Here is a 19,028-nt window from a genome sequence, read left to right as displayed (position 1 = left end):
TTAATTCAACGATTCAACCCCGGAATCAAAGAAGCCTCATTCTTGACCCCACTGTCCCTTTTGAGAAGGATGATCAACAAGCCAATGACGTTAACGACGAAAAGAAGTCTATTTACAAGCCATGTATTCCTCACTTCAGTGAGAGATACAAAATGAATATTAATACATGGGAAGTGAAAGGACTTCTTTTGGCGCTAGGGGAACTTCATTTAAGTTAACCAAAACCATTCTCCTTTCTCTTAAATTTTCTAATGAGGACATTAACAAAATTTGTCTAATGGTAATGAGAGGTTCATTATCCATTTTACACAATCACTTGTATAATACTATGTATTTTTTCACTTCATTTCATTACTCTTCGATGTATTTTCATCTCATGTTTCTCCGAAATCAAATTGTACTTTATTTTAAAATTTATCATTGTTCCGTATTCTCTCCGCAACCATATTGTATTTTTCATTTAATCTCTGCTTTGTATTCTGGATCCTAGTGGTTAGCCGTAGATTTCGGCCAGATGTCCCAAATTGTGGAATTTGTTGTTGTTGCACTAACTTCTAAAAGTGACGAATTATCTATTAGTAAATGCTTTACTATCAATTTGTATTTTTCTTAACCAAATCATCAACAAAGATGTTAAAGTAATGTGGGAAATATAAAGCAATGAGAATCAGATCATGAAAACTATTTTCAATAACCCTATATACACAGGGCATGGCCTAAGTATAAATTTTCGTAGTTATAACCATCAGTCCCTTATGAAAGAAGCGTAGATCACTTGTTTTGCACACCCCTGGGTTCTCTTGTGCTAATTAATTTTTTGCCGGCCTTCACGTGTTTTGTTTCAAGATGCTGCGCGTTGCCATGGCAGCGGCAGTAATGCCAGTCCCATTTGCATAACAGCCTCTCGATTTATGTAGTGATTGGGCGTACGCTTACACCAAGAAATGGGCCCAGCGTTCTTTACGTGCCCGCCCTCATTAAGTGATTTCTGCTTGCTATCACAGCACAGATTCCCAGCTGATATAGTAGTGTAGTGACCTCCCTGTATTTGATATAAGAGTTTAAGTATTTGCACCTATACATATTAGATTTTAAATGGTGGCGGCTGTGCTTCTAGCCGTTATAACTGACTTTCAAAGCCGGGATCTACTTCCTAACCATATATTTATCTACCCACTCACCAATATCCATACTTTTTTACTCACCCAAATATCCAACTACCCATCCACACATCTATCTACTTACACAGCTACCCACCCACAAACAGATTTATCACCTACCCATCTTCCAATATACGTACCTACCTGCTGAACAGTCTATCCAACTAACCGTTCACACATTTTCCACTTACACAACTACCCAACTTCACACCCATTTGTTACCTACACATCTACCAATAAACAAAAGTATATACTCACCCACTAATCCAACTACCCATTCATACATCTATGTAGCCTACCTACCAAACACCTACCCACCTATACACTGATTTGTCACCTACCCAACTACCAATATAAGCTTACATACTTATCTACTCACTCACCTATCCAACTATCCATCCATACATCTACCTATATACCTACCCAACCACACACCCATTTCTCAAATATCTATCCACCAATATAGCCTACATACTTATCTGCTCATCCATCTACCCAACTACCCAACCATACACTTATTCACCTACACACCTACTCAACTACATAGCCATTTGTCACCAATATACATACTTACCTGCTGAGTCATCTATCCAGCTGCCCATCCATACATTTATCCACCTACATACCTACCCAATCACACATCTATTTATTATCTATCCATCTACCTATATATACACTACCGGTCAAAAGTTTTCGATCACCTATCACAACTATGGATTTGTGGTTAAAATAGGGATATTGTTTTGAATATTCTATCATATTATCATAATTCTAGCGAGAGAAAATATTTATTTTGTTGGTATATTTAGTTTTTCCGATGTGGTTGTACACTGAAATAAAGTACCGTATATAGTTGTTTTCATAGCTGATCGAAAATTTTTGACCGGCAGTGTGTGTGTTTATGTATTTATTTACTTACACACTCACTTATGCAATTACCTACACATACATCTAACTACTTTTATCACATATTACTTTTATCTACTCACTCACTTATCTAACTACCCATCCATACATCAATCCACATAATACCTACTCACCCACACAACGATTTGTAACCTACACATTATTTTTATCTACTCACCCACTTTTCTAACTACCCATCCATACATCAATCCACATAATACCTACTCACCCACACATCGATTTGTGACCTACACATTATTTTTATCTACTCACCCACTTATCTAACTACCCATCCATACATCAATCCACATAATACCTACTCACCCACACATCGATTTGTGACCTACACATTATTTTTATCTACTCACCCACTTCTGTAACTACCCATCCATACATCAATCCACATAATACCTACTCACCCACACATCGATTTGTCACCTACACATTATTTTTATCTACTCACCCACTTATCTAACTACCCATCCATACATCAATCCACATAATACCTACTCACCCACACATCGATTTGTCACCTACACATTATTTTTATCTACTCACCCACTTATCTAATTACCCAACCATACATCAATCCACATAATACCTACTCACCCACACATCGATTTGTCACCTACACATTATTTTTATCTACTCACCCACTTATCTAACTACCCATCCATACATCAATCCACATAATACCTACTCAGCCACACATCGATTTGTCACCTACACATTATTTTTATCTACTCACCCACTTCTCTAACTACCCATCCATACATCAATCCACATAATACCTACTCACCCACACATCGATTTGTCACCTACACATTATTTTTATCTACTCACCCACTTCTCTAACTACCCATCCATGCATCAATCCACATAATACCTACTCACCCACACACCGATTTGTCACCGACATATTTTTATCTACTCACCCACTTATCTAACTACCCATCCATGCATCAATCCACATAATACCTAACCACTCACACACCGATTTGTCACCTACATGTTATTTTTATCTACTTACCCACTTAACTACCCATCCATACATCTAACCACATACAAACCTACCCACCCACACACTGATCTACTCATCCATCATACATTTATCCGCATATACGTACCCACCAACACACGATTTGTCACCTACCTATGCATTAACCAATATACATGTTCATTTAATTACCTGGATATCCAATTACACATACATATATCTATCCACATGTAGGTCTATTCATCCATTCACCCATTTTGTCCCTCTAGCTATCTACTCATCTTGCTTGGCATTTGCTCATACAGCCAAGTACAGAGATCATCCAACCATACACTCATCCGTAAATCTGCCACGTCCAGTCGCCCATTCACTCATCCACCCATGACTGCCTGTCTACCCGTCTATTTACCCACCTCTTATGACTTAAGTCATTTCCATTTTAAAAGCTGAATAAAGAACCGAGGACTGTAATATTGCACACTGACACTGTTTTTCCCCTCCCATTAGTTATTTCGTTCATATACCCAATATTCTCTCTCCTATCCATCGCTCCAGGTACAAAGCTGTGCTTTCCTACTTGCATAGTCACCGGGGGGCTTCGCACCACAGGTTAATTACTCTTTGAGCCTGGAAGCCGCACAACCGTCTTCTGTTGGGTAACGAGGGTCGTCATGGTAACGCCATTTATTGACATCACGGCCCCTGCGCTTATGTTACCCGGAGGTTCATAGCCGAGTTCCCATAAGAAGGCAAATAATTATAATGACCTCATATTGTCATTAACCGAATATTTAAGTTGTAGTTAGGTTCTGTATTCAAGTAAATGAGAGAACAATTCTCCATCAAGAGGTTCGATATTCGATCCCCGGTTTATCCTGTCTGATCCCCAGCAGTCAAAGCAGGGAAGGAGAATATATTTTATGTTTATATTATTATTTTTTGCTTTACTATTGCGTCATGTTCCTTCAACAGCATGACGATTTACATTTACAATATATTCTATTATTTTATTAATCGCATGTGTCTAGGTATGACTATAAGTCAGTAGGGATCAATTTCGACTCCCGGATTATTTTGAGAGATTTATTTTTAAAGAAGCAGAGTAACGATTATTTTTTTAAGTACTTCGTTTTCTTTGTCGCTATTACTGCGTCTTTTTCTCTCTATTCACCATATCACCAACAAGAAAAAATGTATAGACAGACTACTAAAAAGTACTTGCGAAAAGGATAAATTATTTAGTATAACCCAGAGTTTCACCACACAAAAGCGTACCGCCTCATACACTCACAACAGTTTCCTCGAATATTGCTAATCAAAATTTGCGTCGGAGTCTTGAGTTGTTGACCGCGACTGTACCGCCACACAACAAGTGGTTGCCGGGCTGACTCGAAACAATGCGGGTGGCAGGCGCGCAGGGGTAATTAGTGCATGTCTTAGGCCGTTGTTATGCATATTGCAGCCATCCCCGGCGCAGCGACACCTCCCAGTGATTGGCAGCACTCCCAGCACGCACGCTCCACCCAGAAAACAATGTCAGAGAGTTGAGAAGGGATACTCGATTTGTTGTTTATTTAGCGACGATTTTAACCACTGCATTTGACAAAGAAGTTGAATTAACTCTAATACTGAAATCATCTGTCTTGCATATGGTTGCCTCTGGTTTTATTACAAACAGTCGTACGTGAATTTTCTTTATAAGCATAATCGTTTATCGTATTTCGTTATCCATTATCATGCTATTCATTTTTATTTTATTTCTCTTGTTTTCTAGAGCTCCATCAATTATTTATATTTATTCCAGTATAATTCCCTTTTCTTTTTTCACTAAAAGTTTTTAATTTCTTGTTCCGATAAACCTTTCGATGTCGTGTACATTTTATTTTTTAAGTTTCAGGTAATATTTAAAATCTATAATATAATAAAGTTAATTAGGAAGAATCCCATTCTTTATCAGACCATTGGTTTATTGTATTTCTGATCATACTTGTTTTCATGTTTCTCTCACTGTATGTCCGAAACCTCTGCGATCTCATGATAAGTTTGACGCATCTGTTGTATAATTCAAAACTTTGGAGAGTAAAATAATTATCTTCAAAACAGGGAACTTTGTGGTGCGAGAAACAAATATTATCGAAAATACTCCATAGAGTTCCCTCAATCAGGAACAGAATTTCTTTAACTGCCATAATCATACCACACAGAACAAAATGTCCGACTTTACTTTCTTCTCAAGGAGGTAGTACTAAGCATTTCCATCATATTTAGATGTCTATAATCTTCACTCTTAACTCTGGTTGAGGTGCTGGCTGATATGTACATCCATTACCAGCTAGTACATCTCACTTGACGGTATGTGTCAGAGGAAGAACAACTGTTTGTATGCATCTGAAGTCTGATTAGTGTAACATATAACTAGCAGGCGATGTCTGCAATAGAGGAGGAACTGACCATCTATCCAATTATCTCCTGTTTCAGTTGCGTCATGAGTGGTGTCTTGATGATATCACTTGTGAGGTTCAAACCTGTCTCCTGGCAGTTGACTAAACAACAACCACCTTCATCCCCTTGCTTTAGCTTCGCACCTTTCGGTTCACTGATAAATTCATAGCCATTAGACCAGTGCGGATAATCACCATACCATTAACAGAGTAGCTTCAACGTTCATTTTCACGCCAGGGTTATGGGTTCACATCCTAGTAAGTGTAAAGGAAATTTATGGTGAAATAAAACGATTATTTTATCAGTTTACTCTGGATACTCCCCTTTCCCCTATTATAATTTTATCAATTATATTATCATCATCTCGCTATCTTCATTTCATTAGAAAGTGTCCTATTTTGTCAACAAAATATATTCATTTACAATTACTTTCAGTTTCATATTTGATCAGCCATTAGAAATGAAAGCACGTTAAGTAAAAAATAAAGTATATTCATTTTTTTGCAGAAATGGTATATTAAGGTAAACGAGACTGTTTCGGAATTCTCTTCTATTTACCGAAACGATTTTTTCGTCATTTTCGTATCCATCCAAAGGGACTAAATGAGGAGCTCATTTTCAAAACGTCTCTTGTCCACCTGATAACGAAAATGAGATTTCTGTATCCATGCATTCTTCAAATATAACTCTACATACAACTGTCATGATTTGGCTTCATAACGCCTCTAAATCACTAAAATCGTACGTTAAAAGTGACTATTGGAATCAAACTTACTCTTGTAAACAGCAAAAATTGCGACAAAATATTAGTTACAGCTCTGGAGTCAAAGACTCTGATACCCCCATTTGATTCTAAATGCATCCAACCTCTTTTTGGTTTTATAATGTCTCTTGCCTAGTTGGCAAGAAATTTTAGTCCTAAAATCGTTTTTAGTGATTTCCCACAAAGTTATGGGAATGGATAAGGATCGTTCTTAAAATAAGTTCTTCAAGTGTCAATTTTTCGAATTTCGCTTTTCGAATATTCAAACTAAGGCAGGTACATCCATACAAGCATAGCCTATCATATTAATTGGGCCCTGTCGTAGTTCATCCGCAAGTGACTTATTCGTGCGCCGAAAAGTGGTGTTGGTGTGAACATATTCAGTATATAATATCTGATTCTCTACGTCAATCTTACTTACTTACTGGCTTTTAAGCGACCCGGAGATTCATTGCCTCCCCCACATAAGTCCGCCATCGGTCCCTATCTTGAGCAAGATTAATCCAGTCTTTATCATCATATCCCACCTCCCTCAAATCCATTTAAAATTATCTTCCCATCTACGTCTCGGCCTCCCCAAAGGTCTTTTTCCCTCCGGCCTCCCAACTAATACTCTATATGCATTTCAGGATTCGCCCATACGTGCTACATGCCCTGCCCATCTCAAACGTCTGGATTTAATGTGCCTAATTATGTCAGGTGAAGAATACAATGCTTGCAGTTCTGTGTTGTGTAACTTTCTCCATTCTCTGTAACTTCATCTCTCTTAGCCCCAAATATTTTCCTAAGCACTTAATTCTCAAACACCCTTAACCTATGTTCCTCTCTCAAAGTGAGAGTCCAAGTTTTACAACCATATAGAACAACCGGTAATATAACTGTTTTATAAATTCTAACTTTAAGATTTTTTGACAACAGACTGGATGATAAAAGCTTCTCAACCGAATAATAACAGGCATTTCCCATATTTATTCTGTGTTTAATTTCAATATATAATAAAAAATACAGACCCCAGTGTTGAAACACAGCTGCACGCTGAAGCTGTTTAAAATTAAAATATTTTAGGTAGACTACAACTAGTATTAGATCAGGTTATACTAAAATTACGAAATAGCGAAATCAGTTCGAAATAAAGGATTATTCCGTATGATTAAATATAATTTCCACCCAATATAATATTAGTCTATAGGTCTACTGTACATAGAATGATGTAATGATAAACATAAATTACCATTTATTTTGAAAAGATCGCGGCCATTATTTCACAGGAAGCTCTTTCTTTGTCTCTGTTATGGACTGTCTCTAAATAATAAGAAAACTCACAGAGGAAATCCGTAGGTACATAATGAGAAGATCTTTTATTTTGTTCATTTGTTTATGGTTGAATCATCACATCTCTCTAAGTAATGAGAAAACAGCTTATATAGAAAATCTGTGCTACTACGATTACGAAACTTCTTTATTTTGTAAGTAGATTTAAAAGCCCCTTAACAAGAGGAAGAAACACATACAAAAAATAAGCAAGAAACTAATGGCAAAATTTTTGTTACGTCTATTTACCGGACTGACTCCCTTACATCCTCCGAACTAAGAGTAAAAGTAATTACAGAGACTATTTCGTTTATATGACGTCATTCCATTTTCGACCAATGAAGTGTGATGAAATTTTGAATTCCAACCAATCACAGTCACACTTTGCGATAATTTTTGCAGCTAGATTTATCGCTATCAATTTATCGCATGGTCGTTCTTTTGTTTATGTAGTCGTTGTCGCCAACTGTTTCCCCATAAATTTATGATCATGAATACATTAAGATGCAACTACACGGTTAAACGTTTCTTTCAACTTTAAAGCAATGAATGCAAGATTGATATTTAATACTACTTAATATATTTACGCATTGAAGACGACGTTCAAAATGGCGCACCATGTAGACACAAAATCTTCATGCATCTTAATTGAACGTACCTTTTAAATTTGATTCTTTCAATATTCTTCCCAGATTGCACGCATACGCGATTGGAATATTGAACTGTGTAGATGCAGCTTTAGTTCCGATACACACTACAGCGAGAATGCGTTTGTCGAGCTATAAAAAATGCTTTCGTGTAACACTGATTGTAAGTAAAGGTCGAAATAAGGCACAGCTGATATTGGCCCTGCTTCCACAGGTAACTTAACCTGTAATTGTAGCCTATAAAATTTGTATTTTGTGAATGAAATTAAACAATTAATAGAAAGTCAGATGTTCAAATTTATGTAACATCATCGCATATCAAACCCTAAGACCTTGCATAGTAATAATAATAAGGTATTTGATCAAACTGCCTTCCGTATGGCGTAATAAAATTCGTGTTTTAATTAGGCCTATCTATACAGAGATGGCTTCACTGTGTAGCAACATGTCTCGCTGTGAATACATAAGCATTGGTATATAGCTGTCCCCACTGTTACTGTTAAATTAAATTATGATTTCAGCGGATAATGAAAATGTATTTATGTTATAATAATAAGAGAAAAGTGCAGTACATGTAATTAACATTGTTAAACCTGTATTTCGCTTTCCGCAATTGGCATTACTGAATAATAACATCGAATTTCTTTATTACAGTAATCGATATTCATCTACGAGTATTTCAAGTTCACAATGTCTGAATAGGTTAAGTATTCGTTAATATACAATTATTAACATTTTGTGATCGAATTTTAGGGATATATTATTTACATTTTTATTTTACTCACGAAACAGTCCTAATAAATGTCACTCAAGGTCTGAGATTTCCCAGGTAAATCTCAGACCTCTCGTGACATTTACTACAGACTATTATACTTTTACACTCACTCTATAGAACAGGCCTGCACAAGGTTTGCGCTCTCCGAGCCGTCTCACAGCTCATGAGCGGAATGCAGATATTAGCTGCGCTCTGTATAAGGGTGGACTGGAAGAAGGGGTGATCTCGTACAAAATATACACGAAAGTAAGTACTATTACGAGTGTTTATGAAATGAATTCCCGTTCAGTGTTTGCAAAACTATCTTGGACTATTATTAATTAATAAGGAAATATTTATTTTACAGAAATAATAGAAATTCTATAGCTACTTAAATGTACAATATCATTTTGTTATATTTTTATTTATCAGTACATCAAAACGAGGTTTAATGCTGTTGGCAGCTGAAAGGAACAGTAGCCTACTGATCGTAATGAAACATCAGTTACAGATGTTCGATGTCTGCCTTTATTAAAGTTGATTATAGTTCCTCACAAATATAAATGTTGAGCCAAACATAGCAATCATTTTCACAGCCAGCCTGTGTAGTCGTGGATATTATTGCTAATGTTTAGTCTTGTAAAACTCAACCAGGCTAGTAGTATTATTCAAAAGATCTTTAGCCCTTAGGTCACTTGAAGATCAATAAGTTCGAGCTGTAAATCGTTAAATGTTAAATGTTGTGTTCCGTCTTTTAGATTCCTCCATAGTCCATACTGTACTGTGGCAGTAGGTAAGCAACGTGAAACAGTTACTGAGAATAGACCTACACACTGCACTCCACTAGATAACTGAGTGGTCGTTTCCCTCTCCTCTATGTAATTCTGACGTATCTTCCTCTCCTTTTCGGCGAGCGGTAAACAGGCTCTCCCGCTCCGAAAGAGCGCGCGCGCTCGTTGAGCGCTGTTTGTGTAGGTATGTTATAAAGGTTGGAGAGACGTAGAGGTCAGATTGCGTGTTAGCTTCAATTTCTGGTTATTATTTAATTGGCCATCTTATTGTGAACAGCTTATGAAGAAATCAAAATATGTAACCTGCAGTAAATTTGTAAGCACATACAAGGCTCTTCACTTCAGTCGTGCCTCAGACGGTGGAAATAACGCAGAAAACATTGCGTATCGATGGAACATTGTCATGCATAAAGAGAAACCCACGCAGAGATGCACTATTTTGTCCCGTAAACTATGTTATGTGTTCCTCCTACTTCTCGTCCTACGTTGTTTGTTCCTCAAACAGCCTCTTTTGTAATACAATATGAAATGTATTTATTTTTCTCGTTGCTAACTAAACAATAATTGGAAGCAAGGTTCATTGAATAACAGACGAAAAAGTCATCTCGGAAAATAGATAAAAAAAATAGAGATACACAATTCTGTGAACTACAAAAGCTTATGAAAGCGAATGTTGAAGTCTCAAGGAAAGAGTAAAAATAAAACAAGCAGCACAAATGCAATTTCATAGAATATCGGTAAATGTAATTCTCAAGATATAAAATTAAAAGGGAAAATACAAGTTAACTTTTAAAGATAAACGGTTTGCATAATACATGTCACTGTTCTTTAACATAAAACCACAATTTAAGTCACACAGAGTTAGTGTGCACTCAATGTTGGACGCTTGATAGTTGTCAGCCCACTTTGAGTTCCCGGGTAGCTCAGTTGGAAGAGCGTTGGTACGTTTAACCGAAGGTTCCGGGTTCGATACCCGGCCCTGGAACAATTTTTCTCTCGAAATTATTCAACCAAAATAGTAGCTTACAACTAAAAGATAAAGAAGGCAAAAAAAAAAAAACGCAGCAAATGTCAACTGATGAAAATGTAAGTGTGATTCAAATAATGTTCCATTAACTCCTATAGGTGACTGTGAATGTTAGAGGTTTGATTTGTAGTATCCCAAGTGCGAAGACACACTCTTGGATTGTTGCCACAACTTGGAAAGGGTTGTTACACATTAGAGACATGCCTTCTTTCATTCACTATTTTACACAATTTACTTCTTGCCAAGGAAAAATATTTACTTCAAATATTATTGTTTATCGTGCGATTTATCTTTAGTGCATGTGCAAAAATTACGTAATAAAACTCATGACATCTACACACTACAAAAGTTGTATCATTTCAAGCAATACAAGCCATAGGTGCTGTAGCGTTCATGGATGTTTTAACTCATGTCCTACGGTGACATAATTGAACAATTTAACGTAATTTAATATGTCTTCATAAACCCGATGATTTTTTTCATCTCAAAAATTGTTTTTAGACTTTAATGTTCTTAAAATAAGACAAATTTATCATATTGTATTAATAAAATTCATACATAAAAATCGAAATAATTTTGAATTGTATTCTCGTTACAGGAGAATGGAGAAAGTTACACAAAGCAGAACTGCAGCATTGTATTCTTCACCTTACATAATTAGGAACATTAAATCCGGACGTTTGAGATGGGCAGGGCATGTAGCACGTATGGGCGAATCGAGAAATGCATATAGAATGTTAGTTGGGAGGTTAGAGGGAAAAAGACCTTTCTGGAGGCCGAGACGTTGATGGCAGGATAATATTAAAATGGATTTGAGAGAGGTGGGATATGATGATAGAGACTGGATTAATCTTGCTCAGGATAGAGACCGATGGCGGGCTTATGTGAGGGCGGCAATGAACCTCCGGGTTCCTTAAAAGCCAGTGAGAAGTAAGTAGGCTATTCTTATTGTGTAGTAGACATAAGACAAATTGTATTATATACTTCTTAATTTAAATTAAGGAGCCTGAGCACGAGTTCTACTCTTTTAGGAGTGAGCTAAACGTTCAGCTGTTTATATTATATTTTATGTTACAATTATTAGCAAAATAAATAAATGAATAAATAAATAAATAAGAGTAAATAAATAAATAAATCAGTTAATTAATTAATTAATTAATTAATTAATAAATGAGCATGAGACAACGGTAGGTTTCGTTTATCAATGAACTGCCATTTTGTTCGACATGGAAGTGTGGACTGCAGTGCAATGTGCTTTCATGGCAGAGGCCTATTTCAAGAATGATTCTTAAATTGCTACACAGCTTACATTCAGACGTCAATTCAACTTGGATACTCATGAAAGAGTGCCAGATGCTCGCACCATTGCAATGTAGGTTAGTTTTTTTATAAACACTGCATCTGCCTATAATCATAAACCATGACGGAGTGAAAGGGCAGTACGAAAGAACTTTTCACAGAAAGTCATTTCTCGATATGATGACAACCCTTGGCCGTCTCGGTCCCCGGATCTGACATCTGCATACTTATTTTTATGAGAGCAAGAATTATCCTAAACACGTCCTATAATCATCATGGAACTAAAGAACCAGTATCAGAGCACTATAAAACTATCCCTGGCAATATATACCAACAGAGTAATGGACAGCTTAGAACGTCGCTTGGAAGAATGTGTTGTGTGCCATGACAATCGTTTCAAGGAGTTGTCTTCAAACATTGGTAGATAAATGACATTTTTTTTTCTCTTGTACTTGACACTGAGAGAACTAAATAAATGACAGTTGTTCACTTATGCTGTGAGTTTAAAAATGAACACTGCCGCACCCTTTATTACAATGAATTCAAGGCGCAACTTTTAAGGAGGTAATGGGTGTAATTTATACTTTCTACAATTTTTAAGGTAGAGTTTTCATATTTTGCACACTTCATTCTCATGCTATAAGTATTCTTCCACATAAGTTACCTTATGATCAGGCGAATGGGTTTTGAGTTACTCAAATTTAAAAAATGCACATTTTCAAAACCTATCTCTTCTTATAAAATTCAAGTTTCATGCATGTATCTTTTTATAATATCTCTGATATGGCTAGAAAAAAATCTAAGCATCCAGAATTTTTAAATTTTTCGTTTGTAAATGGAGAGAATTAAAGAAATATACAAATTCAGAATTAAAACTTTAGTGTCCACTAAATGTGTTTTATTTTTTAATTTAGAAAGTAATTTGTACTATGTTTCATTAACCATAGTATATAGAATATTCATTAAACGTTTCTATTTTTAACTTGGTTATTTAACGACGCTGTATCAACTACGAGGTTATTTAGCGTTGAGATGGTATTGGCCGAGATGAGACGAGGATTCGCCATTGTTACCTCATTCGTCTTACGGTTGGGGAAAACCTCGGAATAAACCCAACCAGGTAATCAGAACAAGCGGGAATCGAACTCACTCCCGAGCGCAATTCCGAATCGGCAAGCAAGAACCTTAGCCGACTGAGCTATGCCGGAGGCCGTTTCAAATTCCTAGCATTAAAATTCTATGAGCGTTTCCACTTTTAACATGACGAAATGTGCTAAAAAAAGTGTGAGAATACATCTTGTATAGTTTGCATGGAATTCAAATTCAGAAGTGCAGCAATTTAGGCTTAAATACGGCGTAATTTTTATGCTCCCAAGCTGAAATTTAATCAACATACAAATAAGAAAAACAGATTTTTAACTGAAAATGACCAAAAAATTCACCCTTCTGCCCCTTAAAGACCAAATAAAGATTTCCGACTATGTACTACGTAACTTGAAAGACACAGCCACCTGCATCAATCTGTGACAACTAATTTGACTCACCCTATATATCAACCGAGGGTATATCGAAATGCGGGACGCCCCAAGAAGAGATGGAGAGAGCAATTTCCTGTAACTTAGAAACAGGCTAAAGCAGTCTAATCGTAAGTTAAGCACAAGGTAGGCAAACTATATGAAAGCAAGTAGACTTCGGAGCTCTAGAGGCTACCGCACTTGTGTCTGAATCCAAGATAGGCTAGTTCACTCTATCACAGGGCTTTGGGTGTAATGAGACTTCTAACTGATGAAGAAGTAATATCACAGTCTAGTATATACAGTCACGAAACTTGAGTTGTGAGGGTGCTAGGAACAATAGGCTGTGCTGGTACTATTTCGCATTGTCTGTAATGAGGCGATATTAGCGATCCTAGTGGTGAGCAACTATCTACGGATGCATATTTACTACGTATTGAGCTTCGTGACTGTATATATTAGACTGTGGTAATATCACCGCCTCTGTGGAGAACATTCACTACTACATAATTTATGCACGAACGAATATAAATTTAAAATTATGAGTAAAATCTGTTTTCACTTTTTCACTTCTTGAAACAGATATAACCATGCTAGCGATTCTGGAGACATCTGGTAGAAAAGAGTATATAAACTTCAATTCAAAATCTCAATGGTTCACAACCTACTACTTTTAAGGTACATTTACTAGGTGCAGTGGGTACATAATTTGAAAAAAGGGTGTTAGTTTCACCCATAGTTCTCTGCCAAAGGACAGGTCTATCATTGGAAACCCACCATTCTGCAATCTTTTTAGATTATGCGTCTTCTTCTTGGTCCCCGCATACAATTCATATATCTTAATTTTATAGAAATGAGGCAATGGAACAAGTGGACAGCTCAAAATAGTATAAGCACAAACATGAGCTGCTGCAAGAAATTCAAATGCAGGATAGCAATGGCAAAGGAAGCTTTTAATAGAAAAAGGAACATCTTCTACGAACGTCTGCAAAAAGAACTAAAAGGTAGAATAGTGAAATGCTTTGTGTGGAGTGAGGTATTGTATGGTGCAGGAAGGCAGGAATTGCGACGAAGTGAAGGGAAGCGACTTGAAGCATTTGAAATGTAGATATGGAGAAGAATGGACCGTGTGAAGTGGACAGATAGAATGAGAAATGAAGCTGTGTTGGAAAGAGTGGATGAAGAAGGAATGATGCTGTAACTGATCAGGAAGAGAAGAAGGAATTGGGTGAGTCACTGGTTGAGAAGAAACTGCCTACTGAAGGATGCACTGGAAGGAATGGTGAACGGGAGAAGAGTTCGAGGTAGAAGAAGATATGGGATGTTAGACCTGTGGAGTAACGCTCAGCGCGTCTGGTCGCGAAACCAGGTGGCCCGGGTTCGAATCCCGGTCGGGGTAAGTTACCTGGTTGAGGTTTTTCCGGGGTTTTCCCTCAACCCAATATGAGCAAATGCTGGGTAACTTTCGGTGCTGGACCCCGGACTCACTTCACTGGCATTATCACCTTCATTTCATTCAGACACTAAATAACCTAGATGTTGATACAGCGTCGTAAAATAACCCAATAAAATAAAATAAATAAATAAATGAGATGATAGACGACATTAAGATATATGGATCATAATTATGCACAGACTAGGAGAAAGGCTGAAAATAGGAAAGATTGGAGAATGCTGAGTTTGCAGTGAAAGATCTGCCCTTGGGCAGACAACTATGATGAATGAATTAATGAATGAATTAATGTTGTCTATCCTTTTATACCTTTTTCTGCCCCGAACTTTTTCTTCCGTTCACTTTTGTCCCCATTACATCATTCAGTATGCAGTTTCTTCTTAGCCACTGACCCAGCCAATTTATTTTTCTCTTCCTGATCAGTTTCAGTATTATTTTTTCTTCATCCACCCTTTCCATTTAAGATGTTCTATTCTTCTCCATATCCGCATTTCAAATATTCCTATTCGATTCTATTCACTTCGTCGTGATGTCCATGTTTCTGTTCCATACAATGCCATACTTCAAACAAAGCACCCAACTAGTCTCTTACTTAGTTCTTTCTACATAGGTCCGCAGAAGATCTCCTTTTTCTATTAAAAATTTCTTTTGTCATTATTATCCTTCTTTTGACTTCCCGACAGCTGCTCATGTTATTGCTTATAGTACAAACCAAGTATTTGAAGCTGTCCTCTCGTTCCACTGCCTCATTTGGAATTCGCACGTTTATCTTCTTTGTTTTTTCTTTCGATAACCATGGTCTTAGCCTTGTTGGCAATTATCTTCATTCGATTCTACTCACAGCTGTCATTTATGTCCGGTAGCATATCCCTTAGTATCATCTGCTCTTCTATTAACAATGTTATATCATCAGAAAATGTTATGCACTTTATTTTCCTCCCTTCCTTCTTCACTAAATCCACAAAGTAGATATTGAACGGAATGGGTGATAAAGGGCATATAAGGTGTGAAAAATCTAGATCAACCAATGAGTACATCGACAAATGTCAGTCATTTGAAAACTAACGGAATCTATAAAACCGAGTGTATCTTATCTGTTACGCGAATTCCTTAAAATGTAATAATGTGACACAAAAGATATAATAACAATGGAAGGACTCGACGGGCCTCGATCTCCTCTCTCTACTGAGGCAATCCAATGTCTGGGATGTAATTAATGTTCTGGGAGTTTTCTGAGGTTCACGATTTGCATATAAATAAGTAGAGAGAGGCGCAAACTTGTTACTGTTCTGTCTCCTCCACGATTGTAACAAGATCCCAGCTGGCACGCCAACCTGTGTGGCGCGACCCACTCACAAACTCATCAATGCAATTATTCGCGACGCTCTGTTAGAAGAACGGTTAGAAGAATAATTTATACTCAGCATTCATTAATTCATGAAAAGGAGTGAGGGCATGGCTTGTATACTTAAGGACTATACCGACGAATAATATTAAATTTTATTATATATACACATATACATATATAATTTGAACTGATAATGGAACTTATGGGAAAACGGCTGAGTGGATTTTAATGAATGACCCGTCATTTTGAACCTTGGCATCCAAGGATTTTCAGAAAAATAGTAACTTTCGGTGAAGCGTTAGTTTTCCTACATCATTTTCCTATTTTCCAAAATCCATCTTTCGTCAGTTTTGAGAACTCATTGTGTTTCAGTATAAAACAAAACACACACTACAATAAACAATAGGCTATTACACGAAGGCCATGACCTGCAGGATTGCTGATATATTTAGAGCTCAAATTCAATTGGTTATTAAAAACTTCACGACTTACTGAAAATAATTTATAGGTCTGATTTTGCGGTGTGTAATTTTCTGAGTATAGTTATGTATTGGGTATTAAAATCTACAAAACTTGAGGTGGTTTGCTCACATTATTACCATTAGAAATGAAATATTATTATAGTTAATACCGTGTGGTGACTATTTTTCATTAATTATACATATTAATGCTACATTGATGTTATGAAAGTGAAACATTTTGGGGTTATGTTAGTGGATGTAGAGAATATCTTAATTTAGGTCTAAATTTCTATCTGAGTGGCGGCTATATAGTATATAACTGCAAAACTTACGTAAGATAATAATATTCTTATTAAGAATCAAATATTTGTATAGTTATTAATCAAGTGGTGTTGGGTTTTTTTCATATACTTAATGGCGTTGTGGTGTAGATATTTATACGCGTCATTCTCTTCAGTATTGGCTCGAGAGAGCGCAAAAACTACAGTTCCTAAGAAAAGACCATAAGGTATTACTTACTGATAAAATAAGAAGCCTACAAAATTATGTAGTCTCCCGATCATTTCAGCAAGATCTCTTAGCAGGACAAAATTATTTTACCCTCTACATTTGCTACATGCAGCAACTATACCAAGATGCTATGTCTTTTGTTCGAAAGCATAGCAAACCTGACTTTTTTTTTTAACTTTCACCTACAATCCACAATGACCTGAAATAGCTATTGCTTTATTCCCACATGAAAAGCCCACTGATCGTCCTGACATTGTTACTTGCGTTTTCGAGTTGAAACTCAAAAACTGAAGGTGGATAGGTTCAAGAAAAAGTATTTGGCATAAAAAAACCATTCAGAGGGAGTTTGTTTCACTATTACGGAAGTAAATAACTTTCAAAATATCTGGTATTCTTCATTGAAAATAAATATGAAAAAATTTTATTTGAATGTCTAATGAACTTAATTTGCAGCACTTGCTATACAAGCCACTTTCTCTCTTATATCGAATTATGCACACTTCATCCCCCTATTATTTATTCGCTCGTTTTCATACTCTCTCTCGCTATCATAATATTAATACTGGACCATAACGCGATAACACGCTAGAAATTCCACTTCACGCATCATCTCTGTATTCCTCATTTTTCACTGTTGCTACCTCTCGTCACTGGAACTCTCTGCCGCCTGAAGTCAAGGGCTGCCGAACATTGAAATCTTTCAAATCCAAGTTAGAAAATTATCTTAAGACGAGTTGCCAAACTAACTTATTATTATGACAAGTGTTGCATTGCATGTTTCTACGTATTCACATTTTTTTAATGTCCTAGTGATATTTAACTTATTTTATATTTTTGTTTTCATATTTTCTGATAATGGTATATCTATAATGTGATAAGTTGAGCTATATATAATCATAATTTTCCTTACTGTGTGTACTTAAAAATATTGTATTCATTGTATGTTTTGTACTGCTCTATTTTATTACTACCATTATTATTATTATTATTATTATTATTATTATATTATTATTATTAATATTATTATTATTATCAATTGTCTTATTTTTTATACTTTTTATGTCTAATTTATTTTGACCTGCTTTTCACATTTTATTATGCTTTTTTCTTTCTTTCTGTATGTTATATGTTATGTCTGATTTCTACTTACTTGTTGTCTACATTTTATTATTATTATCTTATTCAGTTTTGTGTGTAAAATTGTAGTGTACTTTTTAAATTTGTAGTGTTTTTTGTAACGCAGTTTTACTCCTGGTTGAGTGTTAGAGAAGGCCATATGGCCTTAACTCTGCCAGGTTAAATAAATTATTATTATTATTATTATTATTATTATTATTATTATTATTATTATTATTATCATCATCATTATATAAATTCGAGCTCATCTTAGATGATGATGACGATGACGATGACGATGACGATGATGATGATGATGAAAGTAAAATTTACATTTAGTGGAGGACCATACTAAAAATACAAGAGAAACTCGTCCTTGTGTGTGATATTGTGGCTTATAAGTTTTCTTCTTTCTCGCACTTCACTGTAATAAACTGAAAGGTTTATAGGATAGTCAATGGTCACAGATCAGAGTAACAACTCCGTATTAACCTTGGTCCTAGGTAACAGCAATAAACGTTGAACGTGC

This window comes from Periplaneta americana, chromosome 15 (assembly GCF_040183065.1).
Source record: "Periplaneta americana isolate PAMFEO1 chromosome 15, P.americana_PAMFEO1_priV1, whole genome shotgun sequence".
NCBI lineage: Eukaryota > Metazoa > Arthropoda > Insecta > Blattodea > Blattidae > Periplaneta > Periplaneta americana.
The sequence above is the reverse complement of the archived record's forward strand: the minus strand, read 5'-3'. Positions refer to the sequence as shown.